The sequence below is a fragment of the Somniosus microcephalus genome, chromosome 9 (assembly GCF_052327205.1).
Source record: "Somniosus microcephalus isolate GS21.2 chromosome 9, FLI_Smic_1.0, whole genome shotgun sequence".
NCBI classification, from domain to species: Eukaryota; Metazoa; Chordata; class Chondrichthyes; order Squaliformes; family Somniosidae; genus Somniosus; species Somniosus microcephalus.
The window spans coordinates 119913123-119932457 of NC_140995.1; the positions used below are offsets into that span (position 1 = coordinate 119913123).

Sequence of the window (19335 nt, forward strand, 5' to 3'; positions counted from 1 at the left end):
AACCATGACCAGAAGGACTGCTGGTCCAAAGACAAAATATGCAGACAATGCGGGAAGATTGGACACATTGCACGAGTTTGTAGGTCTGGGCAGAAGACCAGCGACAACAAAAAGGCTACGAAGGAACCGTACAAGAAAGTACAAAAGATGACGGACAGTAGTTCCGAAGACCAGATGAGCGATAGTGAATCCGAGAACAGGAGATTAAGCTGTCTCAAACTTAACAATGTAATCGCAAAAGAGGATCACCGAACCATTTGGGTCACCCTCACGATAGCAGGGTCCCAAGGTAAAATGGAATTGGATATAGGATCAGCGCTAACCGTCATGAATCGACGAGACTATGAGCGGCTATTTTCACACATACCCTTGAGAGAGACATCCATCGTCTTGACGACGTATACGGGGCAAAAAGTATACCTCAGAGGAAAAATAAGGGTGCCTGTCGAATACAAGGGCAAGAAAATACGGAAATTGTATCTCTACATACTGCCAAATGGTGGACCACCGTTATTGGGACGGGAATGGATAAGGAAGATAAACTTAGATTGGCATTCCATTCATGCAATGACGGTGGACGGTAAAAAAGATGAAGACGTCACTCCTGGACGATTGTCAACAATCTTAGCTAACGCCAAAGAGGTATTTCAACAAGAACTGGGCACGCTTAAAGGCGTAACCGCCTCGTTAAAAATAGAAGAGAATGCAGTTCCCAAGATTTTCAAAGCGAGACCGGTACCATATGCAATTCGTCCAGCTGTCGAGGCAGAGCTGGAGAATCTGGAGAAGGTGGGCGTGTTGTCTAAGATCGACTGGAGCGAGTGGGCGACACCCATTGTTCCTGTCATGAAGAAAACGTTAACCAATAAGTCTGGAGAGCCAAGGAAGATTCGCATCTGTGGGGATTTCAAGGTGACGGTGAACCCTGTCCTTCACACAGTACAATATCCTCTTCCAAGGATAGAAGACATCTTCGCCTCACTGTCTGGAGGGAAGCGTTTTACAAAAATTGACCTAGCACAAGCATATTTGCAGATAGAGGTTGAAGAGTCCTCTAGGAAGTATCTCACGATAAACACTCACAAAGGTCTTTACCAGTATCATCGATTGGTATTCGGAGTAGCATTGGCTCCGGCGATATGGCAAAGAGCGATGGAACAAGTCCTGCAAGGGATTCCAGGGACTCAGTGTTACTTGGACGACATCCTTGTAACAGGTGAAGATGACAGTGAACACCTTAACAACCTAGAACAGGTGCTCACTAGACTACGGGAACATGGGCTGCGAGCCAACCGCCCCAAGTGCGAATTTTTTAAGAAACAGATATCGTATTGTGGCCACGTGATTGATGAAGAGGGGTTACATAAGTCCCCTGACAAAATTGAAGCGGTTGTTAAGGCCCCAGCGCCTGAAAATGTGTCGCAACTGAGGTCATTCCTCGGGTTGGTGAATTACTATCATAAGTTTTTGCCGAATTTGTCGACAATTCTGCATCCACTGAACGCCCTGCTACGAACGGGGGTAGCATGGAAATGGAGCGATGATTGTAAACATGCTTTTCAGAAGAGTAAGGACTTAATCACTTCAAAGGAAGTATTGGCTCACTACAACCCAGCACTGCCAATCAGGCTGGCGTGTGATGCGTCTCCCTACGGCATTGGGGCGGTACTGTCACATAAATTCCTTGATGGTTTGGAGAGGCCGATAGCTTTTGCGTCACGCTCGTTAACTTCTGCCGAGCGTAACTACGCCCAGATTGACAGAGAGGCCCTCAGCCTAGTGTGGGGGGTGAAGAAGTTCAATCACTATATGCACGGTCAAAAATTTACTCTACTAACCGATCATCAACCTCTTGTCTCCATTTTCAACCCTCAGAAGAGCGTACCGATAATGACAGCACAACAGCTGCAGAGATGGTCCCTTTTCCTAGGGGCACACCAATATGACATCGAGTACAGGGGAACTAAACAGCATGGAAATGCGGATGGATTGTCACGTCTACCGTTGCCGACGGTGGAAGAAGAAGACCTTGCAGTGGATCCAATAGAGTTATTCCACTCGACCATAGTCGAATGTCTCCCTGTGACGAATGCAAACATAGAAAAGGAAACACGGAATGACCCGACACCATCACGGGTCTATGATTTAACGGTGAAGGGATGGCCAGCACATGGCGAACCACTGCTGCCAGCATTTTCGTCAAGAAGAGAACAGCTGTCAGTGTGCAGAGGAACCTTGATGTGTGGATCCAGAGTAGTAATTCCACCTAAGTTGACAGATAGAGTGCTCAATGAGCTTCATGATGGTCATCTGGGTGGGGTAAAAATGAAGAGCTTAGCCAGAGCGTTTGTGTGGTGGCCGGGAATCGATAGAGAAATCGAAGAGATGACCAAGAGCTGTGCAGGATGCCAGAAGGTCCAAAACGCCCCACCACAAGCTCCTCTGCATCCATGGGAGTGGCCCTCATCTCCATGGCAAAGGGTGCACATTGATTTTGCTGGTCCCTTCATGGACTCGATGTTTTTAATTGCGGTGGATGCACATTCAAAGTGGCCAGAGGTAATAAAAATGTCCTCAACCACCACGGAAAAAACTATCGCAGTTTTACGAACCATATTTCCCAGGAATGGGCTGCCTGAACAGATTTGCTCTGACAATGGACCACAGTTTGTGTCTGAAGAGTTCCGGAGGTTCTTAAAGAACAATGGTGTTAAGCATTACACATCTGCCCCATATCATCCAGCCACTAATGGATTGGCCGAGAGGTTTGTCCAAACATTCAAGAAGGCTATCAAGGCAATGTGTAATGAAGATATACCCCTACAACACAAGGTGGACAACTTCTTGTTTGCCTACCGGAATGCAACACATGCGGTTACCAACCAAACTCCAGCCATGATGTTCTTCAATCGAAGACAACGATGCCGCTTGGATTTGGTTAAGCCAAACGTCCGAAGAGACGTGGAGAACAGGCAGTTTCAGAATATGAATGAAAGGCCGACCAGGAGTTTTAAGATAGGTCAACCAGTTTTGGCCCGGGACTACCGCACTGAGAAATGGCAGCCAGGAACGATTTGTACACGACAAGGATCTCTCATGTATACCGTGGACGCTGGGGAGAGCATTGTAAGACGCCATGCTGACCAGATTCTAGAGTCACTGGAAAACGTCAACTCCACACCACGATCTGATACACCTGGTAATGAAATCGACGTTCCAATTGCAGCTACCGCAGAACCGGTAATATTGGAAGCAGATGAACAAAACAACGACATTGATTCCGACTCAACATTGCCAGAAGAACCTGATACTCCAAAGAGGCGTTATCCAGACAGAATTAGGAAGCCTCCTCAAAGACTGAACTTATAATTGCTTAAACTTAACCAATGTATCTAGCAACAGTAATTGTGATTGTAATTCGTTATCATTAGTTGTTAAATGAATGTTATGTACTGTTTATCTAAAAGGGGAGGAATTGTTGTGTATGTACCTTTAAGAGAATAACTGGTCTCAGACTGCAGTACCGGCAGTGACCACCCCTGTATAAAAGGCGCTAGAGAGCCTCTGTTGTTTAGATTCGTTTATGCCTTTCACCAGTAAAGACTTGTTTGTTTCTCTCCTGCTAGTCCGTGTCTCAATCATTCACGGACTTAACACCTCCCATTCCCCATTCACCAATAGTCCCACAATCTTTACCAGTTTCCTTATAATCACCATCCGATTGCCATCCTTCACTCCAGACTTATGGGTCTTGCCCTCAACAAAGATAAACACCATCACTAAATCCAGAACAAAAAACAAATTTGTCAAACAAATATTCTCAAATCATGTCAGCATTGACAAAACAAATCAGTAATCACCCTTGTACAACTCGTTAGTGCCAGCCTTGTGTGCTCCTTTTCCTACCTTGGTGCTCCTATGAAGTGTTTCCCCAGTGGCTACAGCTTGGGAGGTGAAAGGCTGCTAAGATTCCATTGAGGACACTTCAGATGGCCTTGGAGGACAAGCTGGAGCAGCTCTGGGTCTAGAGGGCCTGCTGCAGACTGTATTATCTCGGCATTGGTTGCAGCAGGCTGGACCGATTGGGTAAGTGGCACCAGCAAGGTCACTGATGGAGTGGCTGGTGGGGAGCAGGCATACTGTCATTCTGAGAGAGCAGAGTAGGTGCCTCTCTCATGGAGCTAAGGCCATTTTCCTGTGGTGGCACCTTTCATCAGAAAGGTCCTGAATTGACCTGAAACGCTAACTCTGTTTCTCTCTCCACAGATGCTGCCTCACCTGCAGAGTATTTCCAGCATTTTCTATTTTTATTTAAGCCACTTTAATCAGTCAATGCATCTTGATTTTGATCATTGGAAAAATCCAACATGGCTGGAAGGCACCACAATCTACATAGAGGTGGACTCTATTTAAACAAGAGATGCATAGTGAGAGAGCAAAGATGCATTGCCATCCAGTGCTGAATTGCATGAGTGTGTCACATGGAACTCTCCCACATGTAAGGCATTCCTGGACCTCAAAACATTAGCAAAAGCTATTTTTGGAAGAAGGGTGCTGCAGCTGACTGTGGATGGGTAAGAAGTTATTGGTGTAGATGTTACCTGGCTATTGCTGAGTTTAGTTTGCGATACATCGCTTGACTGCCCTCCATTCTTTAAAAGATTTGACATATTCATATTATTTAAGGATTTAACAATTAATTCAATTAAAATATTGATAATATTCATTTACGTACCTGGTAAAGATGATTTTCAAAGTAGTTTTCACCGGCCCTTCAAAGCTTCCTCCCTTGCTTGGCTGAGTTAATGTAACACATGGTTATTGTTTTTGATTACTTATTTAGCTTTTTTTACTCCAGATTCAGTTGCTCTATACTGATCTAACCCAACTGCTTGGGAAGTACTCAAACTAACTGAAGGGGATTGTGAGGAATTGTGGAAAGGTTCACTACATGATCTTATAAATATTCTCCACATTCTTTATCTTCTCTTATTGGTTCTGATGCATCATCTGTCTCATATAGTGATTGATGTATTTAAAGATTAGTGGGAAAGAATATTCTAAACATATACTTGCCAGGCCTATCAATGCCTCTTATAACTACACAAATCTGCATTGCAGTCTCATTAGAATGGCCCAGAAATTCGGGTCCCAACGCGTGAGTACGGACGGAGTACTCACGCGTGGACCCGATGGAAGTGCCGGTTTCTTGCATGCACTACGCATGCGCGGGAAACCGGCATTTCCGATCCTCTGAACGAAGGGGTTCAGAGGTCGAACACGTGCGCGCGGGAGTCTGTGCGTGCGCGTTCAACTTCCTTTTTTTTAACAGGTTTTTCCGTGCATGAAGGCCTCTACATTTTACACATTTAAAAACCAGGCATAAGGACTTCATTTTAAAAGGTAAGTGGTCAATTAATTAAAATTAGAATTTTTTTTCCACAGGTTTATTATTTTTAAATACTTTAAAGTAAAGTAAGTGTATTTTTAGTCCCGTTTTTTTATAAAATTATTTTTTTCAAAAATTTAAATTATTGTTTAAAATAGTTATTTAATGTTATTTATAGTTTATCTAAAAATTGTGATTTTTTAAAATATTTATTTGAAGGGTAAGTACTGTTTTGGGGGCCGGAGTTTTCATTAGTTTGACAGTTCTTTCCGTCAGTCTCATGAATGGGCTTTTCCCTCCTCCGATTGGTTACCCAAGGCTCACGTGATCCCAGCGGACGCATCGCACTAACTACGCCGCTGGATCACGCAAGCACAGCGCGCCGGGAGCTGGACCGGGCCACAGAGAGGAAATCCACGCAGGCCCAGGCCTCAACTGCCGACGCGCTAGGTAAGTGTAGGTCGGGGGCTTGCACCCGCGGGAAGCCCCCGACACGAATTTCTGGGCCATTAATGTTTTAATCATGAAGTTAGCTCCTATTTATTTGAAGCTTATGAAAATGCCATCAATGTTCTATTTTAATGGCAATCATGCTAGTTTTAAACTACATAGGAAAGATTAGAAAATGTTGAAACCCAATGTTATTAAGGGCAATCATATTAGTTAGTTATGAAGTAAGAGTTATTTCATGAAAAGTGATGACGGAACAGTGAATGGTCTCGGGCATATTGTAATTTTGAATCCATGGCTATGTATTGTGAAATGATTGAAGATCTGTCTAATAAATACATCATATATTATCCAAACCTAATAGTAATAATTTAAGTCAGAACGTGAACGACCAATTTTAAAGTAAATATATATGCTTTTTGGAGGCTCAGGTTATTGAAAACTAAGGTTAGACGTGCAGTATTATCTCACTAACTTTTGCAAGATCTTCTCAATAACCAGAAAGCCCTTTTTTTTCTCCTCACCAGAACACAGTGACTCATTCTGAGCGATGGCTCCACATCCAACATCATCTCTTCAGTACATTGTCTGAGTTGTCAGTCTTCATGTGTGATCTGGGATAATGGGGCGCTAAATTTTTAAAGTTTGGATAATTCGGTTTTGCACTCCAAGAAGGAAGTGGAGCGCTCCACTTCCTTCTTGAAGCGCAATCAGCAGTAGGCAGGATGGAGACTTCAGCAGTGCTGCACACTGGGCCATGCACACTGGGCCGTGCACACTGGGCCGTGCAGCGCTGCCACGTTCAAAGGCTCCTTCTGTCCCTTAAAGGGAAGGGCCATCGCTGCAGGCGAAAAATTACCTACCTGGACCACCAAGGCAGCTGCGATCCAGCATGATCAGCCCGGCACTCAAGTGACGGGCTGATCGATCACGGGCAGGAACCCGCAAAAAAAAGCGGAACAAAAAAGGTAAGTTTTATTTTTACTTACCTCGGCCACCTCGCCTTTAATCATCCCCCTTCGAAGTGGCCAGCCGACCGATGCATGCCTCCTGCAGCTGTCGGTGTTTTCGACCGGCGCTGCTGCAGGGGCTGGAAATCAATTTCGGATCCGAGGTGCTACCGGGGCGATGCGCATGGTGATGACATCATGATCTCCAGGTGAAGGCGATCGGGGCGCAACGCCGTAGTGCCGCCGCAAAACTCCTGCTGGATATGGCGGGAATCGATGTCAGCGCCGCGCCCGGCCGCAAAGCCATTTGCGCCCTGTTTACGCCCCCAGAAGTGCTAATGGGAGGAGCAAAGGTACCCAATTTTGCCCCCAATGAGTGTTAACATTCTAATTGAATACGGGAATATCAGAGCTGAGCCCATTCTGATCCTTACACACCATCCACCCATGCAGATTTTCTAGGCGGGGTCCCTGTATAGTAATCAGGAGGGAAAATCCTGACTGACTTTTCCACTCCCTAGGCCAGGGATACTGAGACCAATTGTAGGGAACCCATTGCCACTGTAACTGAGACCAGCTAACCCAAGATAGATCAGGGACTGAACATTTCATTCTGGCCTTTACTGCTCACTACCACATCACACAATCTAGTCATTCTTTAAGCCATTGGGAAATCTTCTCATAGTTCAGTTCTATATGTCACATGTGGTAGTGTGAGTTCACACAGGAAAAATGGCTCCCTTAAGTTAGATGTCTGACTTCTTGTCAAATGGCTGATTATTCTTTTGGCAGTTAGGTTCAATTTCAGAGTTTTCTTTTCCATTTTAACTTATATATTTTTGCATTTTTAGCATGGATCATTCATGCATAACTCTTTGAATTGTCCAGACTCAGCATCCACTGTTCATAATAAATGCACCACAGGGAGGCAGCCTCTGTCCATTACTTAAAAAAAGACCAAGAAGCTTTTGAAAATTTCATTCACTGCATCACTGCTGAACCAGAAATATTTCTATTGACCAAGCTTAGAGTTGGTACACCTCAGGGAAATGAAGATTTAACACCAGCACAGTCAGTCCTTTGACAACTACGTTAACAACTCCGCACTATTTCACAACATAAAACTGGCTTCAGATGTCTCATTTAATCAAAATCAATGTATTCAAAGCACCAAAAATTGCTAACATGAGGCTGTTTGATGCACCGTTAATTTATTCTGACAGCTTGGTTCTGAATCCTCTAACTTAGATTTGAAATTGTAATAAAAACAAATCAATTTTAAATAAGGCACTTGCTCAGCAAAATCTAAAAACAAATTATTCAAGTTCTCCCTTCCAACATCAATAAATTCAGTGTCAGCTTTATATAAAAATGTTCAATTTCACTTTGGAAATATTGCTAAACCATTTAATTAGACTTTCCTTATCACTGACTATGGCCCAGAAATTAAGGTCGGGGGCTTCCCGCGGGTGTAAGCCCCCGACCTGCACTTACCTAGCGCACCGGCCGTTGAGCTGTGGGCCCGTGTGGGATTCCGATCCTGGGCCTCCTCCAACTGCCGGTGCGCAGTGCTTGCGTATCCCAGGGGCGCAGTTAGCTCGATGCTTCCCCTGGGATCACGTGGGCCATGGAGAGCCAATGGTAGCAGGGAATGCTTCATTCATAAGTTTGACAGGAAGAGCTGTCAAACCTATAAATACTATACGCCCCAAAACATCACTAAAACTTCAAATACATTTTTTTTAAATTACATTTTTAAAATAACTATAAATTACATGAAATAACTATTTTAAACAATAATTTAAATTTTTGAAAAAATTCATTACATTTTCTAACGGGGCTAAAAATAAACTTACCTCTCTTTAAAGTATTTAAAAATAATAAACCTGTGGAAAAAATGTTTTAATTTTAATTAATTCACCACTTACCTTGTTAAAAGCAGGCCTTGCGCAGTGCATGCACGAAACTGGCACTTTCGTTGGGCCTATGCCCCGTGCGTACTCATGCGTTGCGACCCGAATTTCTGGGCCAATAACATGCTAAACTATTTCTTATGGATTTCAGTGGCACCATTTCAAGGAAAGGGTTACATTCTCTCATTGAACTGATGCTAGTGCAGTCCATAAGGTCAAATGCTGCATGTCTGAGCTGAGGAAAAACAGATGTTCTCACCCAAAAAATCTAACTAGGAATTTTAATTATATTAATAACAACAGATTACAAATTACACTGATATAGCTCTGTTAGAGTTGTAAACATCCAAGATGCTGAATAGTAGAGGATGATTTAGGGGGAACAATCAAAAGCATGGTGGCTTTCAAAGGTGGGGAGAGATGTAACAAGGCAGTAGGTTTTAAGGCAGTAGTACCAGAAAGTGAGGCTGGGATAGCTGAAGGTTCTGTCGGTGAGTGCGGAACAGAGGCAAACGGATGATGCTCAACAGGCAGAGTCAGAGGACTGAAAAGCATGGGGTGAGCTATGGGGCTGGAGCAGCATGCAGAGTTAGGAGGGGTTAAACATTTAAAATTGAGGATGAAGATTTTGAATTCAAGGCGTTGGAGTACACGGACTCAATAGCGGTCAGCAAGGACAGAGGTGAAGGGTGAGTTGAACTTCGTACAAGACAGGATATGGATGGCAAAGGTTTAGAAGTTGGAAGTTTGTGTAGGGTGGAGATCAGTAAGTCAGTGAGGAGGGCATTGGAGAAGTTGAGTCTGGAGGTGATGAAAGCATGGCTAAGGGTTTCAGCGATGAAGAGAGTGAGGTGGGTACAAAGGTGGGCAATACTGCAGAGATGGTGATGGATAGATGGGGGTTGGCGGCGTTGAAGCTGAGCACTGAGCAGGACACTGAAGTTGTACAGTGACTGGCTAGAGAGTAGGCTGAATAGCAGGGCTAGCGTATGGAGTTTTTGACAGTATTCAAATAAGAGGGCTTTAATTGTCTTGATGTGCTATTGAAGGAAGTTATGGTTTATTCATGTCTTGATGATTTGGGACAAGCAGCCTGATACAACACAGGTGGTTGTGGAATTGATAGTGATGTTGACCATGGTGTCATCATCACACATATGGAAATTGACCTGATGCCTACAAATAACATTGCCAAGGGGCATGTAAATGAGAAAATAAAGGGGACCAAAGTTGGAACCTTTGGGTGGTCTGGAGATGACCATGTGGAGGCAGGAAGAGAAGTCATTGCTGGAGGCATGATGGCTCCTATAGGACAAATGACAGTGCAACCAAACGCAGACATTCCTGTGGAGGTGAACCACTGAAGACAGGCAGTGAAGGAGGATGAATTGGTTGACTGTCTTGAATATTATGGTTCATCATAAGGTCCTCTTCAAGGAAGTTATGATGAATCTTTATAAAACACTGGTTCAGCCTCAACTGGAGTATTGTGTCCAATTCTTAGCACCACACTTTAGGAAGGATATGAAACCTTAGAGAGGGTGCAGAAAAGATTTACAAGAATGGTTTCAGGGATGAGCGACTTCAGTTATGTGGATAGACTGGAGAAGCTGGGGTTGTTCTCCATGGAGCAGAGAAGATTGAGAGGAGATTTGATAGAGATGTTCAAAATCATGAGGACTCTAGACAGAGTAGATAGAGAGAAACTGTTCCCATTGGCGGAAGGGTTGAGAACCAGAGGACACAGATTTAAGGTGATTGGCAGAAGAACCAAAGCCGACATGAGGAAAAACTTTTTTACGCAGCGAGTGGTTAGGATCTGGAATTCACTGCCTGAAAGGGTGGTGGAGGCAGATTCAATTGTGGCTTTCAAAAGGGAGTTGGATAAGTATCTGAAGGAAAAAAATTTGCAGGGCTACGGGGAAAGGGCGGGGGAGTGGAACTAGCTGAAGTGCTCTTGCAGAGAGCCGGCACAGGCTTGACAGGTCGAATGGCCTCCTTCTGTGCTCTAACCATTCTATGATTCTATGATTGAGGAGGACAAGGGTTAACGGAAAGCAGAGGACAAACCAAAGGGATTTGAATAGGGAATTAAATTAGCAGGTGGTAGAGAAACTGACCACTGAAATTTGGTCAGCATTTGATAAACTACAAAGTATATGGTTAAAATTAGATGCCCCACATCACCAATATGTTGGGACACAGGGTGCTGGGGTCAAATTAAAAAACAGAACCTCAAGGGTAATAATCTCTGGATTATTACCTGAGCCATGAGCGAATTTGGCTAGGACAAATAAAATTAGAGAGTTAAATGCGTGGCTCAAAGACTGGTGTGGGAGAAATGGGTTTTGCTTCCTGGGACACTGGCACCAGTACTGGGGCAGGAGGGAGCTGTTCCGTTGGGATGGGCTTCACTTGGCCACTGCTGGGACTAGAGTCCTGGCAGATTATATAACTAGGGCTGTAGAGAGGGCTTTAAACTAACTAGTGGGGGGGAGGTTCCTAGAGAGCAAATAATAAAAAGGACAACAGAGAAGGTCATAGACTTAGGTAGCAGTGGGGAAATTAAAAACCAGAGCATGTCAGGAAGGAGCAGAAGGTATGGAGTAAAAGGTAAAGTAATAAAAAGGGCAAAAGCAGGAACTAAGTGTCAGAAAACATATTTGAAAGTTCTCTATCTGAATGCACGTAGCATTCGTAACAAAATAGACGAGTTAATGGCACAAATAACTACATATGGGTATGATCTTGTGGCCATTACAGAAACATGGCTGCAGGGTGACAATGCCTGGGAATTAAACATACCAGGTTATTTAACGATCAGGAAGGACAGGCAGGAAGGAAGGGGAGGAGGGGTGGCTGTGTTAATAAAGGAAGGAATCACTGTAATACAGAGAAATGATATTGGGTCAAAAGATCAGGATAATGAAACAGTTTGGGTGGAGGTAAGGAATAATAAGGGGAAATAAACACTAGTGGGTGTAGTCTATAGGCCTCCGAACAGTTGCAACTCTGTTGGACGGAGTATCAATCAGGAAATAGTTGAGGCTTGTAATAAGGGAACATCTATAATTATGGGGGATTTTAACTATCATATTAATTGGACAAATCAAATTGGGCAGGGCTGCCTTGAGGATGAGTTCATTGAGTGTATTAGGGATGGGTTTCTTGAGCAGTATGTAACTGAACCGACCAGGGGGCAGGCAACCTTAGATCTGGTCCTGTGTAACGAGACAGGATTAATTAAAAATGTCCTAGTAAAGGATCCCCTTGGAATGAGTGACCATCACATGGTTGAATTCCATATTCAATTAGAGGGTGAGAAGGTTGGATCTCAAACAAGCGTGCTAAGCTTGAATAAAGGAGACTATGAAGGTATGAGAGCGGAATTGAGTAGAGTGGATTGGGAAAATAGATTAAAGGGTAAGACGATACATGATCAGTGGTGTACATTTAAGGAGTTATTTTACAACTTCCAAAAAAAATATATTCCACTGAGAAGAAAAGGGTCTAAAAGAAAAGACAGCCATCCGTGGCTAAGTAAAGAAATTAAGGATAGTATTCGACTAAAAACAAGGGCATATAAGGTAGCCAAATCTAGTGGGAGGGTAGAGGATTGGGAAAACTTTAAAAGACAGCAAAAAATAACAAAAATTGATTAAGAAAGGGAAGATAGATTATGAAAGTAAATGAGCAAAAAATATAAAAACAGATAGTAAGAGTTTTTATAGTTATATAAAAAGAAAAAGGGTGGCTAAAGTAAATGTTGGTCCCTTAGAGGATGAGACCGGGAAATTAATGGTGGGAAATATGGAGATGGCAAAAACACTGAATGAATATTTTGTATCAGTCTTTACAGTAGAGGACGCTAAGAATATCCCAACACTGGACAAACAGGGGGCTATAGGGGGGGAGGAGCTAAACACGATCAAAATCACTAAGGAAGTGGTACTCGGTAAAATAATGGGACTCAAGGCAGATAAATCACCTGGACCTGATGGCTTACATCCTAGGGTCTTGAGGGAAGTGGCGGTAGGGATTGTGGATGCATTGGTAATAATTTTCCAAAACTCCCTGGACTCAACAAAGGTCCCGGCAGACTGGAAAACTGCTAATGTAACACCCTTATTTAAAAAGGGCAGTAGACAGAAGGCTGGAAACTATAGACCGGTTAGCCTAACATCTGTGGTAGGTAAAATTTTGGAGTCCATTATTAAGGAGACAGTAACAGGACATTTGGATAATCATAATTTAACAGGACAAAGTCAGCATGGTTTTATGAAGGGGAAGTCATGTTTGACAAATTTGCTGGAGTTCTTTGAGGAAGTAACATATAGGGTGGATGAAGGGGAACCAGTGGACGTAGTGTATTTAGACTTCCAAAAGGCATTTGACAAAGTGCCACACAAAAGATTATTGCTTAAGATAAAAAATCACGGGATTGGGGGTAATATTCTGGCATGGATAGAGGATTGGCTATCTAACAGAAGGCAGAGAGTTGGGATAAATGGTTCATTCTCAGACTGGCAATCAGTAACTAGTGGTGTTCCGCAGGGGTCAGTGCTGGGTCCCCAACTCTTTACAATCTATATTAACGATTTGGAGGAGGGGACCGAGTGTAACATATCAAAGTTTGCAGATGATACTAAGATGGGAGGGAAAGTAGTGAGTGAGGAGGACATAACAAACCTGCAAGGGGACATAGACAGGCTAAGTAAGTGGGCAGAGATTTGGCAGATGGAATACAATACTGGAAAGTGTGAGGTTATGCACTTTGGCAGGAAAAATCGTAGAGCAAGTTATTATCTTAATGGCAAGAAACTTGAAAGTGCTGAAGTACAAAGGGATCTGGGGGTCCTGGTGCACGAAACTCAAAAGGTTAGTATGCAGGTGCAGCAAGTGATTAAGAAGGCCAATGGAATGTTGGCTTTCATTGCTAGGGGGATAGAATATAAAAATAGGGAGGTATTGCTTCAGTTGTACAAGGTATTGGTGAGACCGCACCTGGAATACTGCATACAGTTTTGGTGTCCATACTTAAGAAAAGACATACTTACTCTCGAGTCAGTACAAAGAAGGTTCACTCGGTTAATCCCGGGGATGAGGGGATGGACATATGAGGAGAGGTTGAGTAGATTGGGACTCTACTCATTGGAGTTCAGAAGAATGAGAGGCGATCTTATTGAAACATATAAGATTGTGAAGGGGTTGGATCGGGTGGATGCGGGGAGGATGTTCCCGATGATGGGTTAAACTAGAACTAGGGGGCATAGTCTTAGAATAAGGGGCTGCTCTTTCAAAACTGAGATGAGGAGGAACTACTTCACTCAGAGGGTGGTAGGTCCATGGAATATGCTGCCCCAAAAAGCTGTAGAAGCTACATCATTACATAAATTTAAAGCAGAAATAGACAGTTTCCTAGAAGTAAAGGGAATTAAGGGTTACGGGGAGCGGGCAGGAATTTGGACATGAGTCTACTTTCGGATCGGACATGGCCCTATGGGTAGCGGAGCGGGCCCAGGGGCCGTGTAGCCTGATCCTGCTCCTATTTCGTGTGTCTAATTCTGTTAGATTCAGGAGATGGTTCTGTGATAGTAGATTGGCGGTTAGGATCAGATCAGCCATGATCTTGTTGAATGGCGGAGCAGGCTCAAGGGGCCGATTGGCCTACTCCTGCTCCTATTTCTTATGTCCTTATGTTCTTATGTACAAAAATGCTAAAAAAATGTTGCTTCATAAAAGAACAACTCGGAGTGGCAGGCAAAGAAATAAAAACATTGAATGCTGGAAATCACAGTCGGGGTAATTCTAATCTAACCCACTTGCTGGGAATCTGATGGGATTGGATCAGCCGCCTGTACTTTGACTTCAATGGAAAGTAAAATCGAGAAGTTTGTAAAACAGGCAGCCTGTTTCATCAGTTTCCTGCTGGATAAATCAGCGTCTGAAGGTGAAGCATAGATTAATGTTTCAGTTGTGGCCTGAAGATGTCCTTTTATAGGATTGTTGAGGACAAATCTGGATATGGTCAAGAGAAAAAGAGAGGGAAGGAGAAAAAGAGGTAAAGGTCAAACATTCAGATATGCTTTCACAAAGAGGCAGCTATGTTTAATAGCATATGGACAGATTTTAAAATGATTGAACAAGGTATAATGTACCGTATGCTATAAAAAGGTCAACTCAGTCAGGGGTTAGATGTACCAGCATTTGAAAAGGGTTAAGCTGAATGTGACTATATGTGGAAGGGAAATAAGTGGAGTACGAGTACGAGAACAGTAGCATAGTGACTATGTTACTGGGCTAGTAATCTAGAGGCCTGGACTAATCCATGAGACATGAGTTGAAATCCCACCACGGCAGCTGGGGAATTTAAATTCAGTTAATTAAATAAATCTGGAATTAAAAAGCTTGTTTTAGTAATGCTGACCATGTAACTACCGAATTGTCGTAAAAACCCATTTGTTCACTAATGTCCTTTAGGGAAGGAAATTTGCCGTCCTTACCTAGTCTGGCCTATATGTGACTCCAGACCCACAGCAATGTGGTTGACTCTTAACTGCCCTCTGAAATGGCCTAGCAAGCAACTCAGTTGTAAAAAAAACACTAATAAGAGCAGCAGTTCAAGAAGACGGCTCACCAGCACCTTCTCAAGGGCAATTAAGGATGGACAATAAATGCTGGCCTTGCCAGTGACACCCAGGAATGAATTTTTTTTAAAAGAGCTAAAGTCAGAAGCCATTGAAGTCAATGTTTGGAGTAGTGTTGAAGACTGCCAGGAGTAAGGTGAGAAACTGTTCATGAAGTTTGTGTTGAGCTTTGTTGGAGCAGTTTAGCGGACCAAAGGTGGAAAGGTTGGAATAAGAATGGGAGGGAAAGTGATGACTATGTCAGAATCATGCTTATGGACAGAATAGAGATGCTCAGCAAAGTAATGACCCAATTTATGATTGATATCTCCATTGTGGCTGCATCATGCACTGTAAATACAGTATACTAGATTAGAGGAGGTATATGTACTGATGGGCCTTCAATAACCACAAAACTAGAAGTTATAGACTTAAACAAGTTGGCTTTTAATCACTAAGATCAGAGCTAACATCTCAACACGCCGACTGGTTCACAGGAATGAGTCATACAGATCCTGGGATCTTTATGTAAGAGAAGTCAGGGGCGGAGCCAAGAGCCAAGACCTGGAACCTCCCAGGTTAGTCGGGAAAGAGGAAGTGAAACTATACACAGTGGGGGAGGGTAATATACATGAGTGCAAAACGAATACAGGATCAAGACAAACAGATTTCATTACATTCACCCCTTCTATAGATTTAGTCCATTGGGGTGATGTTTCTTAAAAGTTGGTATAAGTGAGTCTGTCAGGAGGTTTTGCAGTTCTCAGTGATCGGCGCAAAGCCGGTTGGGGTGCCTCTAGGGGAGTGGATTCTGGTTCCTCCGCTGTCCGGGCCTCCGCAGTGTCTTCCAGGTTATCTGCAGTGTCCTCCAGGTTAAAGTTGGGTATTGATACCTCTGCGCGTCCTGTCTCTTTGTAGTGTAGGTCTTCATCGGGTAGTCTCCCATCGTTCTCTCCGCTCCCCGAGGGAGCAAGGTCTTTTATGGAAACAGTGTCCTCTCGCCCGTCAGAGTATTCGATATAGGCGTACTGAGGGTTTGCATGGAGGAGCTGTACCTTTTCCACAAGGGGGTCCATTTTATGGCCTCTCACGTGCTTCCGCAATAGTACTGTCCCCGGAGACGTCAGCCACGCGGGTAGAGACATGCCCAAGGTGGAATTCCGGGGGAAAACGAACATCTTTTCGTGAGGGGTAGCGTTAGTGGCAGTACATAACAGAGACCTTATGGAGTGGAGCACGTCTGGGAGGACTTCCTGCCAGCGGGAGGTCGGAAGGCCTTTTGACTTTAAGGCTAACGTGACAGCCTTCCAAACAGTAGCATTCTCTCTTTCCACTTGCCCATTACCCTGGGGGTTGTAGCTAGTGGTTCTGCTAGTGGCTATCCCCTTCGAGAGCAAGAACTGGCGCAGCTCGTCACTCATGAATGACGTCCCCCTATCGCTGTGTATGTAGTTCGGCATGCCAAACATGCAGAATAGATTACAGAGACACTTGATGACCGTGGCACTGGTCATGTCTGGGCAGGGAATGGCGAAGGGGAAGCGGGAATATTCATCAATGATATTGAGGAAGTATACGTTACGGTCGGCAGAGGGAAGGGGTCCCTTGAAGTCCAGACTTAGGCGCTCGAATGGCCGTGTGGCTTTGATAAGGTGTGCACGGTCAGGCCTGTAGAAACAAGGCTTGCATTCCGCACAGATGCGGCAGGCTCTGGTCATTGCCCTGACCTCCTCGATGGAGTGGGGCAGATTGCGGGACTTTATAAAATGGTATAGTCGGGTGACCCCTGGGTGACAGAGGTCGTTGTGGAGACCCTGTAATTTGTCTGTATGAATGCTGGCACACATTCCCCGCGATAGGGCGTCTGGGGGTTCATTAAGGGCTCCCGGCCTGTACATAATATCATAGTCGAACGTGGATAGTTTGATCCTCCACCTGAGTATTTTGTCATTCTTGATTTTCCCCCTTTGTTATTAAACATGAAAGCCACCGACCGCTGGTCGGTGAGCAGGGTGAAACGTTTGCCGGCTAGGTAGTGTCTCCAGTGCCGCACTGCCTCCACTATAGCCTGTGCCTCCTTCTCGACAGAAGAGTGCCTGATTTCAGGTCCCTGAAGGGTTCGGGAGAAGAAGGCCACAGGTCTCCCAGCCTGATTGAGGGTCGCAGCTAAGGCAAAGTCTGACGCATCGCTTTCGACTTGAAAGGGAATGCATTCATCCACTGCACACACTGCAGCCCTTTCAATGTCCTGTTTAATACTGGTGAAAGCCTCCCGAGCTTCAGCTGATAGTGGGAAGGACGTCGATTTAATGAGGGGTCAGGCCTTATCAGAGTAATTGGGCACCCATTGGGCATAATACGAAAAAAATCCCAGGCACCTTTTTAAAGCTTTGGGATTGTGTGGCAGGGGCAGTTCCTTTAGGGAGCGTAATCGGTCAGGGTCCGGTCCAATTACCCCATCTTCCACCACACAGCCGAGGATACAGAGACGGGTTGTGTTGAAGACACATTTGTCTTCGTTGTAGGTTAGATTCAGCTTTAGGGCAGTTTCTAAAAATCTCGCAAGATTTAGATCGTGGTCTTGCTGGTTGTGCCCGCAGATAGTGACATTGTCCAGATAGGGGTAGGTAGCTTGTAGTTTATTCTCATCAACCATGCGGTCCATCTCATGTTGGAAGACCGAGACCCCATTTGTTACCCCGAAGGGCACTCTGAGAAAATGGTAGAGGCGCCCGTTCGCCTCGAAGGCGGTGTATGGGCGGTCCTCCGTTCTAATGGGGAGCTGGTGATACGCGGATTTGAGGTCGATAGTCGAGAAGACTCGGTATTGCGCAATCTGGCTGACCATTTCTGATATGCGGGGTAAAGGGTAGGTATCCAGCTGGGTATAAATATTAACAGTCTGGCTGTAGTCAATTACCATCCGTTTCTTTTCGCTATTTTTAACTATGACTACTTGGGCACGCCACGGACTGGTACTGCATTCAATAATGCCTTCCCGCAGGAGTCTGTCCACTTCCGCCTTGATAAAGTGTCTGTCTTCCAGACTGTACCGTCTACTTTTGGTCGCTATGGGCCTACAGTTCGGAGCGAGATTAGCGAATAAAGAGGGCGGGCTGATTTTTAAGGTTGATAGGCCACAGACTGTGAGTGGCGGCTGGGACCCACCATATGCTAGCGTGACACTTTCGTGGTGGCACTGGAAGTCCAGGCCCAAGATTACATTAACACAGAGTTCTGGCATCACGAGGAGTTTAAAATCCTTGTACAGGTATACTATCCTTTATCCGAAAACCTCGGGACCAGCCGAGTTTCGGATAAAGGAGAATTTCGGATTTCGGAAGGTGGGTCGGCGGGGGTCCGCGGGGGGGTCGGCGGGGGGTCGTGCGCACGACTTACGCTGACGCTCAGTGTAAGTCAGTCGGGGTCGGCGGGGGTCGGGGCCGGCGGGGTACGCGGGGGGGGGTCGGCGGTTGTCGGGGCTGGCGGGGTCCGCGGGGGGGTCGGCGGTTGTCGGGGCTGGCGGGGTCGGCGGTTGTCGGGGCTGGCGGGGTCCGCGGGGGGGTCGGCGGTTGTCGGGGCTGGCGGGGTCGGCGGTTGTCGGGGCCGGCGGGGTCCGCGGGGGGGTCGGCGGTTGTCGGGGCTGGCGGGGTCGGCGGTTGTCGGGGCTGGCGGGGTCGGCAGTTGTCGAGGCTGGCGGTTTCGGCGGTTGTCGGGGCTGGCGGGGTCGGCGTTTGTCGGGGCTGGTGGGGTCGGCGGTTGTCGGGGCTGGCGGGGTCGGCGGGGTTCGGCGGGGGGTTGTGCGCACGACTTACCCTTTATCCGAACTTCCGCAACCGGAACCCTCTAAAAACCGAAGGTTTTTTCGTTCAGCGTAAGTCGTACGCACGACTTACGCTGAACGAAAAAACCTTCGGTTTTTAGAGGGTTTCGGTTTTCGGAAGTCCGGATAAAGGGTAGTCTACCTGTAGTCCGTGCCTTTTACAGTCAGTGTTACCACACAGTAG

The 19335-nt window shown here is 45.3% G+C and overlaps 1 pseudogene; it reads right to left on the reverse strand.

The window, feature by feature from the left end:
* Positions 1–19335, reverse strand: part of LOC147112636 (uncharacterized) — a 131320-nt pseudogene that overhangs the window by 7371 nt on the left and 104614 nt on the right.